This window comes from Miniopterus natalensis, chromosome 3 (assembly GCF_054644295.1).
Source record: "Miniopterus natalensis isolate mMinNat1 chromosome 3, mMinNat1.hap1, whole genome shotgun sequence".
Taxonomy (NCBI): Eukaryota; Metazoa; Chordata; class Mammalia; order Chiroptera; family Miniopteridae; genus Miniopterus; species Miniopterus natalensis.
This window is the reverse complement of record NC_142083.1, coordinates 18520961-18536896: the sequence shown is the minus strand read 5'-3', so window position 1 is coordinate 18536896 and position 15936 is coordinate 18520961. Positions and strand designations below refer to the sequence as shown.

Genomic DNA, 15936 nt, shown 5'->3' with positions numbered 1-15936 from the left:
CAGCATCGGTCTTCAAATACATGTGTACTTGGAGCTTATTATTTTGTGTTTGACCTTAGGGGGATCACGCTGAAGCAGGCTGAGTGGCATTTAATAACCTGTGATACCCTCAAATTGGAAAATCCAGGAAAATGGAGTTAAGTCTGGAAGAATATTTTGGCCAATAGAACCAATGTACACAAATGGCAAGATAACCCTGTAATGTGGGATTCTGGCCACCCAAGTCTGGAGGGACAGTTTGGGGCGGTGCGCTCAGAATAAAACCTTTCCATTTCTGACTTGGCCCATCGGCTACGTCTTTATTTAAAGTGGCCTATAATTTCCTTTTCTAATCTCGGTTTTGACCTCTAGGTGTAATATTTAAAGAGAAAGAGGACAGCTGCTTGAAAGGTAAACTCTAAGAACTAACTTTTCTTGTTCTAAATGGGCTCACAGGAACGTGTTTCCCAGAGTTTTACATTCTGGTATTCCCTTGGTCCCGTGGCTCCAATTCTGCCCGGAACCCCGAGGCTCCTACCAGACCCACTCACCGCCCGAGCACCCGGGGGCAGCTGCGCCGCGTCCTCCGGAAACAGGGCTTTAGGCCTACTCCGTCACGTGTCTGAAATGGAAAGAGACGCTTATTAGTTTAAAAGACTGTATTGGATCACGTGGATAAAATGGTTAAAATGTTAAATTCTTTAAAAATAGATGATCCTTGGTTATCTGCATCCTAACGGCGGCATTTATTCGTGGATTATCTCAGATTCAGATGCTTGTTTGGGAGACAGGACAAGCAGGTCTCACACTTGTAGATGCTGGGGCGCGTTCTTACCTTAGCTTCATCTGCCACAAAACCTACATTAAAATGAATAATCTGGAAAAGACTCAGCTGGCTTCGCCTGGGCTGGAGAGGGAGCGGGCCGGGCGCCCAGAGGCAGGGGCCGCGCTGCCGGCCCAGGAAGCCCAGCGGCGGGCGGGTGTGAGACGGGGTATGGGGCGGGCTCTCGCGAGACCAGAAGGTTCTGCTGCCGTGGCAGCGACCGGAAGGAGGAGGAGAGGAACGGAAGTCCATCTTCAGCGGCCAATCCCGGAAGCGGAAGCGGCCTGACTTTCCTTGTCAGAAACCATTTTCCAGGGAACCGGGAAGACCCAAGGCCCGCTGCCTGGAGCTCCACGCCCTTCCGGAAGCTTTCCTGGCACCTGTGCTCGCCTCCGTTCCGTGTCCTTGTTTTATCCCTGTACCGGAAGAGGGTACTTCTAGTGTCGCAGGCCCAGATCCACCAACGGGGTTGGCTGTCTCACTCCCCGGGTCGGGTTCCTTCCTCCCGCCCCCATGGAGCTGGGAAGTGGCACCTGGAGGTGACTGGCCCCCGGGATCCCGAAGGAGGGGCAGAGAGGGCGCAGACCTCCTTCCCTCTCCCGCTCCTGCCGCGGAAGCGGCGCCTCGCTGTCCCCGCCCTCCCGCTGCCATGCGCCCTTCGGCCCTCCTGCTCCCTGCGCTTGTGGCCGCTGTGCTGTGGGGGGCAGCCCCCACCTGGGGGCTCATTCGAGCGACTTTGGACCACAATGTCAGCATGGACTTTGCAGACCTCCCAGCTCTCTTTGGGTCGGCCCTGAGCCCGGCGGGACTTAAGGGGTTCCTGGTAGAGGCTCACCCAGCCAATGCCTGCAGCCGCATCGCCCCGCCGCCCCTCGTCCTGGTCAACGGGTCAGTCTTCATTGCACTTCTGCGGAGATTCGACTGTGCCTTCGACGTCAAGGTCCTCAATGCTCAGAGGTCCGGGTATGGTGCAGCTGTGGTACACAACGTGAATTCCAACAGGCTGATGAGCATGATGTGGGACAGCGCGGCGATCCGGCAGCAGATCTGGATCCCGTCTGTGTTTATCGGGGAGACGAGCTCCGAGTACCTGCGCGCCCTCTTCCTCTACCAGAACGGGGCTCAGGTGCTCCTGGTCCCAGAAAACAGCTTCTTCTTGGGCTACTACCTCATTTCTTTCACAATGGTCGTGGGAATGATCATGGTGGCAGGGGCAGTGATGATGGTTCGTTATATCCAATACCAGAAACAGCTCCAGCGAAATCGACTGACCAAAGAGCAACTGAAGCAGATTCCTATACATGTCTATCAGAGTGGAGACCAGCAAGATATCTGTGCCATCTGTTTGGATGAATATGTGGATGGGGACAAGCTGAGGGTGCTTCCCTGTGCTCATGCCTATCACAGCCGCTGTGTGGACCCCTGGCTCACTCGGACCCGGAAGACCTGCCCCATCTGCAAGCAGCCTGTTGACCGGGGTCTTGGGGAGGAGCAGCAGGAAGGCCAAACTCAAACACAAGGAGGAGACGAGGAAGGGGAGCCAAGGGACCACCACCCTGCTACTGAACGGACCCCACTTCTGGGCTCGGGCCCCACACTTCCCACATCCTTTGGATCTCTAGCCCCAGCCCCTCTTGTTTTTTCTGGGCCTTCAACAGATCCCTGGCCCTCCCCATCCCCCTCTTCCTCTTCGTCTACCTTGCTGGTCTAATAATCCTCCGCACACATACCTGTTTGCCCAGCCCTTTTTGCTCCCTTCAGTCTTCTTTGTTGAGGGATAGGGGGCATTTCCTACCCAGGTCTCTCCCTTACCCAGCCCCATCCTTCTGAGGGGTTTGGGGTGCAAAGAGATTAGGTCTTCATTTACTGGGTTAATAAAGCTGTCTTTGTGGACTAAAAATTACTCAGATGTGTGTGAAACCTGTCAAAAACAATTTGAAAGAGCATATTTTTATAATTTGTGTCAAGGATGAAAAATAATTAGAGGCTTTATTTTAAATTTCTCTTAGAGTATCTTAAATTTGCTTTGGTATATTAACATTTTGCATTTGGTCTCATAATGCAATTTATCTGTAAAATTTTAAATGCATTTCCTTTAACCGTTTTTGATCGGCGTGTATGTGAATTAAGTAATCTACACTTATCTAAATGTTTTAATTGTCCTCAGTTGATGCCTAAAGAGTGCAAAACCATTGAAATATCTACCTGGTCATGGCAAAAAATAACTTGGTTTTGGGTCTCTTGTCCTCTGCTTTTCCATGTGTCAAATGGTTGTGTAAATAGATTTAATTGCTTTATAGCATGTGGTTATTTAGCCATTCATATGGCTAATTGGGGTAGAATTTTAAGAGAATGCTTTCTAGCTTTTTCTTCATTTCTTGGTATTAAAAACCTATTTAAATAAAGGAAACATGCCGCATCAAATGCTTTTCACCTGAGAGTGATAATTAATTGTTCAACCATGCTATGTATTTTCTGTGTCTGGAGCTGCCTTTGTGTAATTGTTTAAGATGGTAGTTAGCTAATTGAGGGCCATTAAATATGCCCTTCCTTTTTAGAAATGAAGGTCATTTTCACTCTTTAACGATTGTTAATGTTAGATAAGCTAGTTCTCATGTGTATGGCCAATTTCAGCTCACCTCATACCTCCAGACACTACATAATAATGCAAATGACTAAATACTCTCAGTATAACACTGTTGTTTGGATTGGAATGTTCTGTTTCATGCAAGTCTTGGCATAAACACAACACACTGAAAGACTTGTATTGGAAAACAATCCATTGTTATATGAAGAGATCTACTATTTAAGCTAATATATAGTGTTATTTTTAAAAGGTGCATTTGAAATCACAATTTTCGAGCTGAGATGGTCCTATTAAATCATTTATCAATACTATTGCAATTGATTATCTGTTCTATTTAGAAATGTTATGCTCCAGTTTTTTTTAATTTTGATAGTTCTCACAACATGCATCCTTTGGCATGAGACTACATTAAAATTTATGCATTGATAAGCATTATACAATATTGAGGGCTGCAGTATGTTGGGGTTCAAAGGAACAGACCCTGAGGCGTAGCTTTATGTACATAAGTTGATTGAAGAGTTAAGGAAACAGAACTGGGCAGAGAGAAAATTTGAAGTGTAGTACAGTTGTACCAGAGACCTCAGCAGATGCCCCCAGAGAGCACTGGAGTTGGAATGGCCCCTCACACTTGTTCCAAATCAAAGAAAGGGAGCTGGGTTCACATACCCCTGAAGTGATCCATCATTTCTTACAGGCTGTTGTTGGGGAAGAGGAGTGATCTTGGACTAGGTAGCTTTGTTCAGATGAGGACAATTCCTGGAGAGACTCAGCTGAGAGACGTTGGCTACCAACTCCCTCAGTAGCTGGAGGAATGAATGCTTCAGTCCTGCAGAGGACAGTTCTGGGCTGACCACTGCAACAGTTACTGTAGCATTTACTAAGGGTGGTTGGGTCCAAGGAATAACAAGTGAGAAACTTCACAGCTTTCTTTCTGTTTTAATATAATACCTTGAATTTAGTACCAAATGTGAGCAACATATATAGAAAGTGCCTAATTAATATTAATATGAGCTTCCTCTAATGTGAGTTAATCCAAAAGAGTGGCCTTTGTTAAGCTGAGTTGGTAATGAGATAAAAATATGAAACAGACTGTTATTGGTCATGATGGGAATGTTTACACCACAGAAATTTGCAAATGCTCCTCCTGCACCTTACACCATTAGGATTAGTTTTATTACTTTGTTGATTACCTAGACTTAAGAAAGTAATAGAGAAACTGTTGATGCAGATTAAACTTAAATGGGTATCATGTCTATAGCCATTACATTGGTAATAGCACAAAAATAGCACTGGGAAATATTCCTCTAGTACTATTAGTTGATTCAGCAAATAAGTCCTCACATCACTGATGAATGAGTGAAGTTGTCACATCTTCATTTTTTCCCCTTTTGACTCACATTAAAACAGAAATATTAACTAATATTTATGTGAGGATTATATTAGTTTGTCAATAACATGAACAATTTCTGAATTGGAAAGTAATCAAGCATTTATCCATACAGAAGTCCCGGTATGCATAGGAGATATGTTCCAAGACCCCCAGTGGATAGTGCCTGAAACTGAAGATAATGCCAAACCCTATATATGGTGTTTTGTCCTATCCATACATACTTATGATAAAATTTAATTTATAAACTAGGCACAATAAGAGATTAGCAATAACAACTAATAATAAAACAATTATAACAAGATACTGTAATAAAAGTTATGTGAATGTGGCCTCTCTCTCAAAATATCTTATTGAACTGTTCTCACCCTTATTGCAATGGATGATGTAAGATAATAAAATGCCTATGTGATGAGATGAAGTAAGGGGAATGTCTTAGGCATTGTGATGCAGTGCTAAGGCTTCTATTGACCTACTGACTATACATAACAAGCACTTTGGCTTATCTGAATTTCTGGCATCACTACTCTTGTGCTTTGGGGACATTATTAAGTAAAATAAGGGTCACTTGAACACAGGTGCTGTGATACCATGAATGTTGATCTGTTAATGAAATGGATACTAAGTGACTAATGGTCAGGTGACATATACAGTGTGGAGATGCTGGACAAATGATCGATTCATGTCCTGGGTGGAAAGAAAAAAGACTGCAAGAGATTTCATCATGCTACTCAGAATGGTGCATAATTTAAAACTTATGAATTGTTTATTTCTGGAATTTTGCATTTAATATTTTCAGACCACAGTTGACCGTGGGTAACTAAAACAGTGGAAAGCAAAACCATGAGTAAGATGACTGTGTTGATGTTAGCAAAGGAACTTCAAGTTCCTTTGTTTCCAGCCTTTTCTCAGATAGCCATTCTAACTCCACATATTAAAAAAAAATCTATTCATCCATCCATCCATCCTTGTACCCAACTAATCAATCAGTAATTCATTCTATAAACATTAAGTTGTGTACTGGTTATAAAATGGGTGCAAGATAGATACGGCTCTGCCCTCATGTGGAGAAGATATTAAGCATATGATATAAAATGTGATAAGTTCTATGATAGAAAAATATGTCTCTAATATTTCTCAGAGTAGAGGCCTAGAAAATGTGAGAAAGGAAATAAAAATTATGCTGAGACCTTGAGGGTATTTAAGGGTTTGGCGAAGAAATGAGAAGAGGCAAGGATATTTAGGCAGACTGAAGCACAATGCCTGCAAACCTACAGGGGAAGAGAAGATGACATGTTCTATAATAAGCAGGGAGTAAGGATTGATGAGGCTGCCAGTATGGGTAGGGACTAGCACTTGAAAGGCTCAATAAACTTGTTAGAGAATTTAAAGTTCTCATCAGAGCAGAAGTGTAGGGAATGTGTTACCAGGTGGAAAGAGTGAGCAAGACTAGGGCACAGGAGGCCAGTTAGAAAAGGTATGGTAACTGAGGGGAGAGAGGATGGTCACCTCACTGACCTCAGGCAGTGGTTGTAAGACTAGAAAAGTAATGTTTTCATTCAAGAAAACTTTCTTACTTACAATTGGCTGAGGGAACATGAAGAGATCCAAATGAATAAAAGTTCACAATCAGAAGAAGCAGATAAAACATTTGTCTCTATGCAGGTCAGCTATATCACCTTTGTAGAGGTGATTATTTTTAATAATTTATTTTTGAGAGTAGTCATTTAGTTTTCTCCTTTAATAAAATTGATGAAACGTTGTTATAGCTGAAGAGACAGAAGAAACAAAAAAGGAAATTTAAATAGAGGAGATACTTCTTTAAGTTTGTTATTTACCTTAGATACAAATCGACAAAATGCCAGATTGTGCTTAATGTACATGTCCTCTCAGTCCATCAGTATAATGTGGTTGGACAGACCAGGGTCTCTTGTGGTCTCTTTCAAAGGGTATGAAGACCATGAATAAGGGCTGAAAAGCTGAGAGGGCATTTCAGGTCTGGAGCTGTAACCGAAACCAAGGTTTGGCTGCCTGTTGACATGAAAGCCAAACTCGTGAGACAGGCTCTGGTGTAAAAGGAAAGAGGTTTATTCAGGTACAGCAACCTGAAAAGGGGACTCTTGTCCAAAGCTCATCTATCCACCTCATTGCCAGCAGAGGTTTTTTATAACGAGGGAGAGGGAAAGCAGAACAAAGTAATCAAGTGAAGGGAGTTGAAAAGTTCTCTACATTCAGTCCAGCACAGTCCATTCTGATAAGGATCTCGAAACTGGTCAAGTGATGGTTTGCTATGTGTCATCCTGGTCTTCGTCATCCTGGTCTATATCATCCTGGTCAACAGTTGAAGGTCAGCAAATCTCCCAGAACTGGTATGAATGAAGGTAAGAGTCTGCATCTTCTGAAGTTAGTTCCTAGGATTCTTTTACAAACATGTTGTTTTTCTATAAGCTACATATTAATCAGAATCAGCATTTACAGAGACAATGTCAAAAGAATGGCAGGGTGGGTTACAATTCCCCACTGTTACAGAGCTTTTGCCCTTTTGACTGAAAAAGGCATTAAGGCATTGGGGAAATTAATTTTGGAAGAAGAAAAATACAGTAAATAATTATTGCATCAAGACATGGCACTATTGCTTTATAAAAGCTCATTCAAAGTTCTAAATATCATAGATACATTTCTATGATATTTCTTTCAGTATTACATAGATATGATGCTTAAAGCATCTCCATTAGTAAATGTGATCTTTATTCAACATTTGACCATAATTAGCGATTATTTGTGGCTGATTTGCTCCTGTTATCACTGTAGGTTATTGTTTTTGAGAATTTCGAATTGCCTATTTTTTAAAGATAATTTTATTTACTTAATGATGAAGAGGATCTTTGATTGTCTGAGATTGCCTGCAGTGGCCTTAATAGTCAAAGAGATGGTTTACTTTGCCTGGAAAAGGAAATGGGACCTTAGGATCACACCCTTGAGAAATGATACTTCATTTCAAATTGGGATTCACAGAGTAATTGCAGCCTGTGGTAATGCATCTTCAGTATCTTAAAATAGCTGTTAGATGGGTAGAGCTTTCCCCCAGAGGAATGGCAATGTTCATTAGATATCTTTTGTCTCTTTCAAACCACTGGTGCAGCCTTTGAACAACACAGAAAGAAACACAATATTTGATAATTTCTGAAGTGATTTGAGAATCATCTGAGAACAAATATATTCTCATCACTTTTGGATTGTGTTACAAATAAAAAAATAAAACAAACCTATCAAATAATATCTGGAAAATCCATATTTGGGTTAATTTTAGTGGGCATAAAATTTGGACTTTTTGGCTCTTCCATAAGTTTGTAAGTAGCTAACAAACTCTTATAATGGGCCATTAAGCCCATTTTATCTTTGTTCTTTATAGAAAAGCATGTTAAAAAAAAACTATTTTTTTCTGTAACCTGTAGGCAAACAGTGACTGACAGCAAATTATGAGATTATTATTTTTTTTTACTCTTAATTGTAAAAATCGAACCAATGGTTTTCTTAAATATTCAGTGAACTGGGCTATTTGACTATTTTTTGTTGTTGGTCAGAATTTAGACAGAAAAATTAAAAAATATGATTTAAAAAAGCCCTTCATTTACATAGAAGGTTGTAAGGTATAGAAAAATGTGAAAATGGAGTGGAATGTGGCCAGTAGGGGACTAAACCACACCTAAAAGATAAGAGGCTGTAGGGACAATGCAGAGGGTGTATAGAGGTTCCTTTCTCATGTCCAGAACTGATGGATGGAGAACTGCCCCCAGCCAGGGGAGTCCGCTGCAAGGGGAGGACATATATTGAGATGAGAGCACAGCTGCCATAATAGTTATAAAAATACCAAAACCAGAATAAAAGACAAAAGCCAAGTAAGAAAAGCAAGTGTAAAAGCTAAGAGTTCAGTTAGAATGAATTTTAGGTAAAACTGGAAGAGCAAGTAAGTGGGTAGCAGAAAGCCAGGTAGCAAGGTCGGGTGGTCAAGGAGACTGGGACAAAATGAGGAGGAACAAGGCGTGCTACAGGCTGAGCCAATCAGTTCTGGAACGAAATCTGCAAATGCAGAGAGGCAAGTAGGCAATTAATATAGAAATTCTTGAATACAGTGGTAGCTGCTTAAAGGAAACCCATTGGGTCTAACAGACAATAGGCAGGGACTTGGCATCAAGAATAAAATAGCCATGGCTTCGGCTGCCCAGTCTGCAGAGTAGAGAATGGTGCAACAGGCAACGTCAATAGGCAGCCCCACTCTAGGGCACATTCACTCAAACGTTATGCAAAAAGCACTAATCATTTGGTGGGTACAATGTTGCTGTTATATACATTTTACATTTATTTTGTTTTATGATAGTGGGCTGAGGGCCCCAGCCAGCCTGGTCTGGAGGTTTGCATGTGGCATGACTCATGATAGCATTGGGACAAGTCATTGCTGAGTGGATAAAAAATAGACCGAGACATTTTTTTGATATCCATTCTGATTTATCTCCTAGGCATGTAGCCATCGAATGCTTAGCAGCACAGTCATTCTGGACCTCCCCCTCCGCAACTTAGCCACACCAAGTATTAAACCCAAGATGAAATTTCAGGAAAGATCTTTACTATGGTATTGATGGAAGAAATAGGGTTTGATTTACTAAGAGCAGTATTGGCAGCCACTGCAACCATGTTATGAGGCAGCCCAGGAAAGTCTTAGCCACTGTGAGAGATTAATTTAACACCCCCAGAAACAGACTCAACAGCAGCATCATAGGCTACTGTGACCACTGCTGTTCTTCCCATTTGCAGCCTTTTCTCCTCTGCTGCTCATAAGGAATTCTCTTCCTTCCCATTGACTGACCCAATGGGTCAATTTTTAGTACTCAAGTATGTGGATGTGCTCTTTAGATCTTATCTGTTTAAGTGCACATACAATATTGGGCTCTATAAGGCAGACTCTATAGTAAGGTTCAGGAAACGATGTATCTTAGTTCAAACCAGTTCATCATTCACTTTTGTAAATAAAGTTTTATCAAAATACAGCCACATTCATTCACTTACATATTGTCTCTAGCTGCTTTCCCATGACAACTGTAAAACTGAATAGTTACGTTTGGTCCACAGTCAAAACTATTTACTACATGGCCCTAAAAGAAAGTTTCCTGACCCCTAATCTTCAACCAGGATACAGTATTGCCCAATGGTTAAGAGCACCTGGGTTCAAATCCCACTTTTTCCATGTCTAAGCTTTGTGACCTTGGAAATTTATAAAACTCAGTTCTTCAGATTATTGATCTGCTATATGGGGATATATAGCCCACACTTCATAAGCTTGGTATGAGAATGAGATTAATTAAATCATGAAGAGTGTTTATAATGGTATCTACAGTACCTTAAGCACTCAATAAATAGTAGTGTTATCATTGACACTGTACGTTCTTTCATTTTAAAAAATCTATTGAATATCTACAAAGAGCTAGACTGTGAGTGTCGGCATTGAAGATGAATTAGGGTCCATTCCTTTCCTAGAGAGGTTCACGGTATAGTGGGAAAAGCAGACATATAAATTGCTAATTATAGTATAATGTGATAAGTAAACATGTCAAATGTCAGTGGAAGTATAAAAGAAGGCCAGTAGAGTGATGAAATTTGGCCTGAATCTTGGAGTATGAGTGGAATTTTGTAAGGAAGTGCCTGTGTGGAATGGCTCTATGGGCAAGAGGAAGAGACCGTGCAATATTAGGGCCATGGGAAGGCGTGGGGTAAGGTAAGGAAACATAAGTTCTTTAGGTTCATGTGGAAAGTGGCAGAAGAGAGAGATGGAAATGTAGAAGAAGAAAGGAGTTTTAATATATGGCAACAAAAAATTGTATATTTGAGCAACTTGGTGTGGAGGGTAGGTTGGAAAAAAATGAGTGCAGAGAAGCTGGTCTCTTGGTGTTGATTGATGGACACATGGAAAACAGAATTGAATCACAGAAGGTGTTTGAAAGAGGAAGGTGTCTTATTAATCTTTGTGTCTCCATGTCGGACACTGGATATGTTCCTTAAAGGAAACTTTAAATTGCTCACCATCAATATTGATAGTAAAAATTAAAGAAATAAGTTACATGGTTTAAAAAGAAGGATGCATATGGTTTGAGGAGCCCTTTCTGGCACTGATGTGAAGGCGGTTGTCTTTGAGGCAGCCCCTCTATAATAGTTCTAGGTCTCTGTGAACGCCTTGGAAACATAAGCCTGGCAGTCAGGAGGCCTGTGATATTGTTTAGATGTTTTTCCCTAGCTCTTTGGCTTTAGGCATGCCACCCAATTTCTTTGTGCTTGAGCAACTTGTTCATAACTATATCATAAAATCAAACATACCTGTATATAAGTCCAGAGCTGGCCAATTTTCAGCTGATCAGCAGGTCTCTCCAATGGCCCCTTTAAGACTAAATCTGGGTCATTGTTCCCCTTTCTTTCTTTTCTTTTTTTTTTAAATATACCTTTATTGATTTCAGAGAGAGGAAAGGTGAGGGAGAGAGAGAGATAGAAACATCAATGATGAGAGAGTCATTGATTGAGCCCACAACCCGGGCATGTGCCCTGACCGGGAACCGAACCCCAATCATCTGGATCCTAGGTCGACGCTCAACTGCTGAGCCACGCCCGGCCGGGCATTTGTTCCCCTTTCTACTTCGGTGTTCCAACCTTGTCTCTCTCTGTCTCTCTCTCACCACTCTCCTCCCTCTTCCTCCTTCTTTCTCTCAGAAATTCTCCCTCTCTCTCCCTCTCTCTCTCTTCCCCTAACACCCCAGAAAAGTTAAGACATCTTGAAACTATCAGAAATGATTATGAGACGCAGTCTAACATTATTTTTCCAAAGTGACATAATGTGAAAGTCAGGAAAAATGTGTTTTCTTGTTATTGGGCTAAATCTGTGTTTTCATAGACTACACATAAGAATTGTCACAGAGATTAAATGAGTGCACATGTTTCTTATAACACGGAGGGCGTCATGCTTTCAGCTGCCTGCCAAGATTACCCTTCTGGCAACATCAGGATGAGTGATAGGAGAAACCCAGGCTCTGTAGGCTGTTTCTTCCGTGGATCTTAACTACTTAACTATCCTTGGGTGATCCTAGTCCCAATGGGAAATGCACATTTAAGATAGAACCTTGTGTACAGGGAGTGGGTGTGAGAGATAAAAGAAAGGGGCATGAAGTGAAAGTAAACAGATTCCAAAGGAAATCAGCATTTTGCGGAGGGCAAAGATGGTATCGTTAGTTGCCAGTTAGTCACAGAGCAATCTGGGTTAGCTATTAAAACCAGAGAAGAAAAAACAACTGTATTGTTCCGTATTAAGTGTGACATATTTGAATTTTGTGTGTTTGGTATTTGGCTACACATAGAGTTAGCCTAAGACAATAGATGGAGTGAATCTGAAGGCCCATAAAATCTGTGCATCATGTCATTTAATCTGTTGGGTCCTTTCTGGTTTCAGGGAGATAGGTGCTATAAGTCAGTCTCTCCCTGCAAGAGCTAATATCCATGCTATGATTTCACAGAATACAGCAATTTGTTATTAAATTTGAAACTTTAAAATTGTACAGCCAGCCTCCTAATGTTCTTGAGAAATTAATTCCTTTTCTCTTTATTAGCATTTTTTTTTTTCCTTAAGAGAATAAAAATATTTCTATTTTTACATGAAAAGAGGAGTGATGAGGGCACGTTAAATCTACTGGTGAATATGAGGAATTGGGGCACAAACTTAAAAAGACAGTGTTACCTTTGTAGTAATAAATAACGACAAGTATTTTTTTCTACCCCACCTTCCCTGCAGCTCTTAACACTATGACTTCCTATTGCAAAGTGTAGACATTCTAGATTTTTCTAAGTATCAACACTATGAAGTGACTTGGGAAGATCATCAGAAAAATTTTAAAGGAGATATAGGGAAAACAAGAGAAAAGTGCAAGGAAGCATGGGGTCTCTCTTGGAAGACTTTCCAGGGAAATCTCTTTATGGGGACTGGCTCATCTCTTTCAGGCTTTTTGTTAGGGTTCCTTTCTCTTTCTCTGACCCTCCACATGCATCCTATCCACAAATACCATAGATTCTATCATGAAAATAGATCTCAAATTTGACAGTGTCTCACTGTCTTCTGAGCTCTATCACTTCTCACATGAGCAAGTGCAGTAGCTTCTTATCTTTTCCCTGTTTCCACAGTTGGCCTGCTACATTTCTTCCTCATATAATAGCCAGGTCATAAGCTGAAGATCAGATCATATCAGTTTTCTGATCAAAGTTCCTCAATGCCTCCTAACCACTCTTAAGGCAAAATTGCAATAATTAACATGGTTTATACGGCCTTTGTTTTGAAGACTTCTAAAATGTCCCTCAATGCCTCCTGCCTCCTGGTATTCATGCTCTGATGAAGTTTCCTCCCCTAGTGTGTGGGCTAGACCTAGTCATTTGCTTTGACAAATTCAATAAAGCAAAAGTGATGGAACCGGACTTATATGATTAGATGACAAAAACTGTGACTTCCATCTTGCTAGCAGACTCTTTGCTCCTCACCTTGCTCACTCTGATGAAGAAGCTGCCATGTTGGAGAGGCCTACAAGGCAAGGAACTGATGGTAGCCTTTGCCTAACAACTGGTGGAAAATTGTAGCTCTCAGTCCAACAGCCTGCAAGAGAATGAATCTTGGCAACACCCATGGGAGTGAGCTTGGAAGTGAAGCCTCCTTGAATTGCGATTTCAAATGATCCCAGTTGAGATTTCAGATGGGCAACACCTTGATTGCAGCCTGCGGCAGACTCTGAAGCAGAGGATCCAGCACAACTGCGCCTGATTTCTGACCTATAGCAACTGTGAGACGACAAATGTTTTAAGCCACTAAATCTTGGGGTAACTTGTTACACAGTGATAGACAACTAATACATGATCACCAGACCTATAGGTCCTGTCCTTGTCTACTTCTTAGACCTCATCTCCCTTCCCTTCCCTCTTGCTCACTTTTCTCCAGCAACTCCACCCTTATTTATTCTTCTTGGACACATGAAGCTTGTTCTAACTCCTTGCTGTTTCCTGTGTTTAAAATGCTCTTACCCTAGACCTTCCCATGACAGTTCTTTCACATTTTGGTGTCTTGTTTCAGTGATCACCTTTGCAGAGAAGCTCTCTTTGGCCTCCATCCGTGGGGGAGCTATAGGCTCCACTCCACTCGTTTTTGCCCCCATTCCCTTCCTCTGTCCCTTTGTCTTGAATTAGATATTTTCCTTGCTAGCTGTATGCATTTTTTAAGTTTACTTTTCATTGTCTGTTCCCTGCATTAGATTTTAAGCTTTAAGAGGGTCAGGGTTTGGTTTGTCCTCAGTGCCTAGAATATATAGGCACTAATTAACCAGTTATTGAATGACATGGATGGATTTTACTACACCAGGCGGGCATTTCCTCAGCTGTAAAATAATAGTGTGAGAACAAATGCAATTAATTTCACATCTATATCTAAATTTCTTATTTTATGACTAATATGGCAAAGAGATTAAAGAGAGCAAATCAGAAGGAGACCAGAATAAAGGCAAGAAGAGTTTTAGAGTAAAAAATATGGGGCATGTGGGAGATTGGAATGGAGAGCATGTGAGTCTTATGTCATTGCACAAAACCATCTGCTCCAGCTGTGCCCATAGAGCTTCTGTGATATGGAAGTGCTCTGATCGGAGCTACCCAGCACAGGAGCCATGCGCTACCTACGGCTACCGAGCTAGCTCTTGCAGCGTGCCTACTATGACTGGGGAACTAAACTTCAGTTTTTATTTCAATAATTTAAAATTAAAACTAAATGGCCCTTTTAGATTTTAAAGGCCATTCTTCCCCTTTGGCACTATGATCTTACCATCGTAGTCTGTTCCCACATGAAGGTAAGGGCATCTTAGGGTGGTGCAGTCACACAGGCAGGCTGACTTCCGAGGTGCCTAATTGAAGGGAGAGGGTATATCTTCTATACACTCGCCTTAGATGTATGTCTAAAAAGCAAATTAGAAAAAATATTTTTGCACAGAACCCAAAAGATACCATGGAATAAGTACTCTTCAGTACAAATTAAGGGCCTTGTGTAAGAATAATTTTTTATGTGTTTGATTTTTTTCTCTCCTCCTCATTTTATTTTTTTTCAGTTTTTCAGTCTCATCTCTGGGGTTTTGAGCCTTGGTGAAAATAAATAAAAAGTAAAAGCTCAGTTTCTGCCACATGGAGTACAAGTTTTGATTACTACTTAGGAATATCTTTGTGGATGATTCTGAACATGAAACAGTACGTTAGTTCCCATTTTCTTTGGGTCTATGATGACTGTCTTGTCATCTGGAATTTAGATCTCTGAGCTTCTGTATTTCTGCTGCTCTCTTCTTAATTATTATTCCTTTTGCCTCCACAGAGAGAGAATCTGAACTGTCTTTTAATGAGCGATAAATACAATGAAATTGCAACTGTCTCAGCTACACTTTATACTCAAGAGAACTCCTCCTTAGCCCAGGTCCTCAGTTGTAATGCCTGGTGTCTTAAAGTGCTCACACACTAAATTTTTTTCTTTGATAGAGATATTAAAGGACATGTTTATTTTCCTGGATCATAATAATAGTGAAGTCTTATTAAGGAAGTCTTACTATTCTTATCAAGGAAGTCTTACAGGTTTTTTCAGATGTTCCTCAACAACTCACTAAAGCTTTGGCACCTGTGAAAGGTAATGTGTTATATAGAATTTGAGACTAAAAGACCTGCTTTAAATTTATGCTGGGCTATATATTTATAGGTGACCTTGAGAATGTTGCTAAACATCCATGTTTAGTTTCCATTCTCTTACAGGCAAAAGAGGATTAATAACATGTGCATCTCAGGGCTGCTGTGAGAATTTGCTGTATCCCTGTATAGGAGAGCATTTCACACAAAGAGGGGGTGAGATTACATTGTCGACAAAAAATTTGGATGCTCATTTTCGTTTTAGGACCTGCTTTTGAATTTGTTCTCTCTTGGGCTATTTGTCAGCCCCTCCCCCATCACGAATTCCCCTTCTTAACATATCAGCTGCACCTCAGATGTCACCTTTGATGTGATTGTATAAGATTATCTTGCTTCAGGATAGCTTTTAGTCATGTCTGAAATGATCAGATTTATTTA

The 15936-nt window shown here is 41.1% G+C and overlaps 1 pseudogene; it reads left to right on the top strand.

The window, feature by feature from the left end:
* The first annotated feature begins 1451 nt into the window (after window positions 1-1451).
* On the top strand, window positions 1452-2513 carry LOC107545923 (E3 ubiquitin-protein ligase RNF167 pseudogene; annotated as a pseudogene).
* Window positions 2514-15936: the final 13423 nt, after the last annotated feature.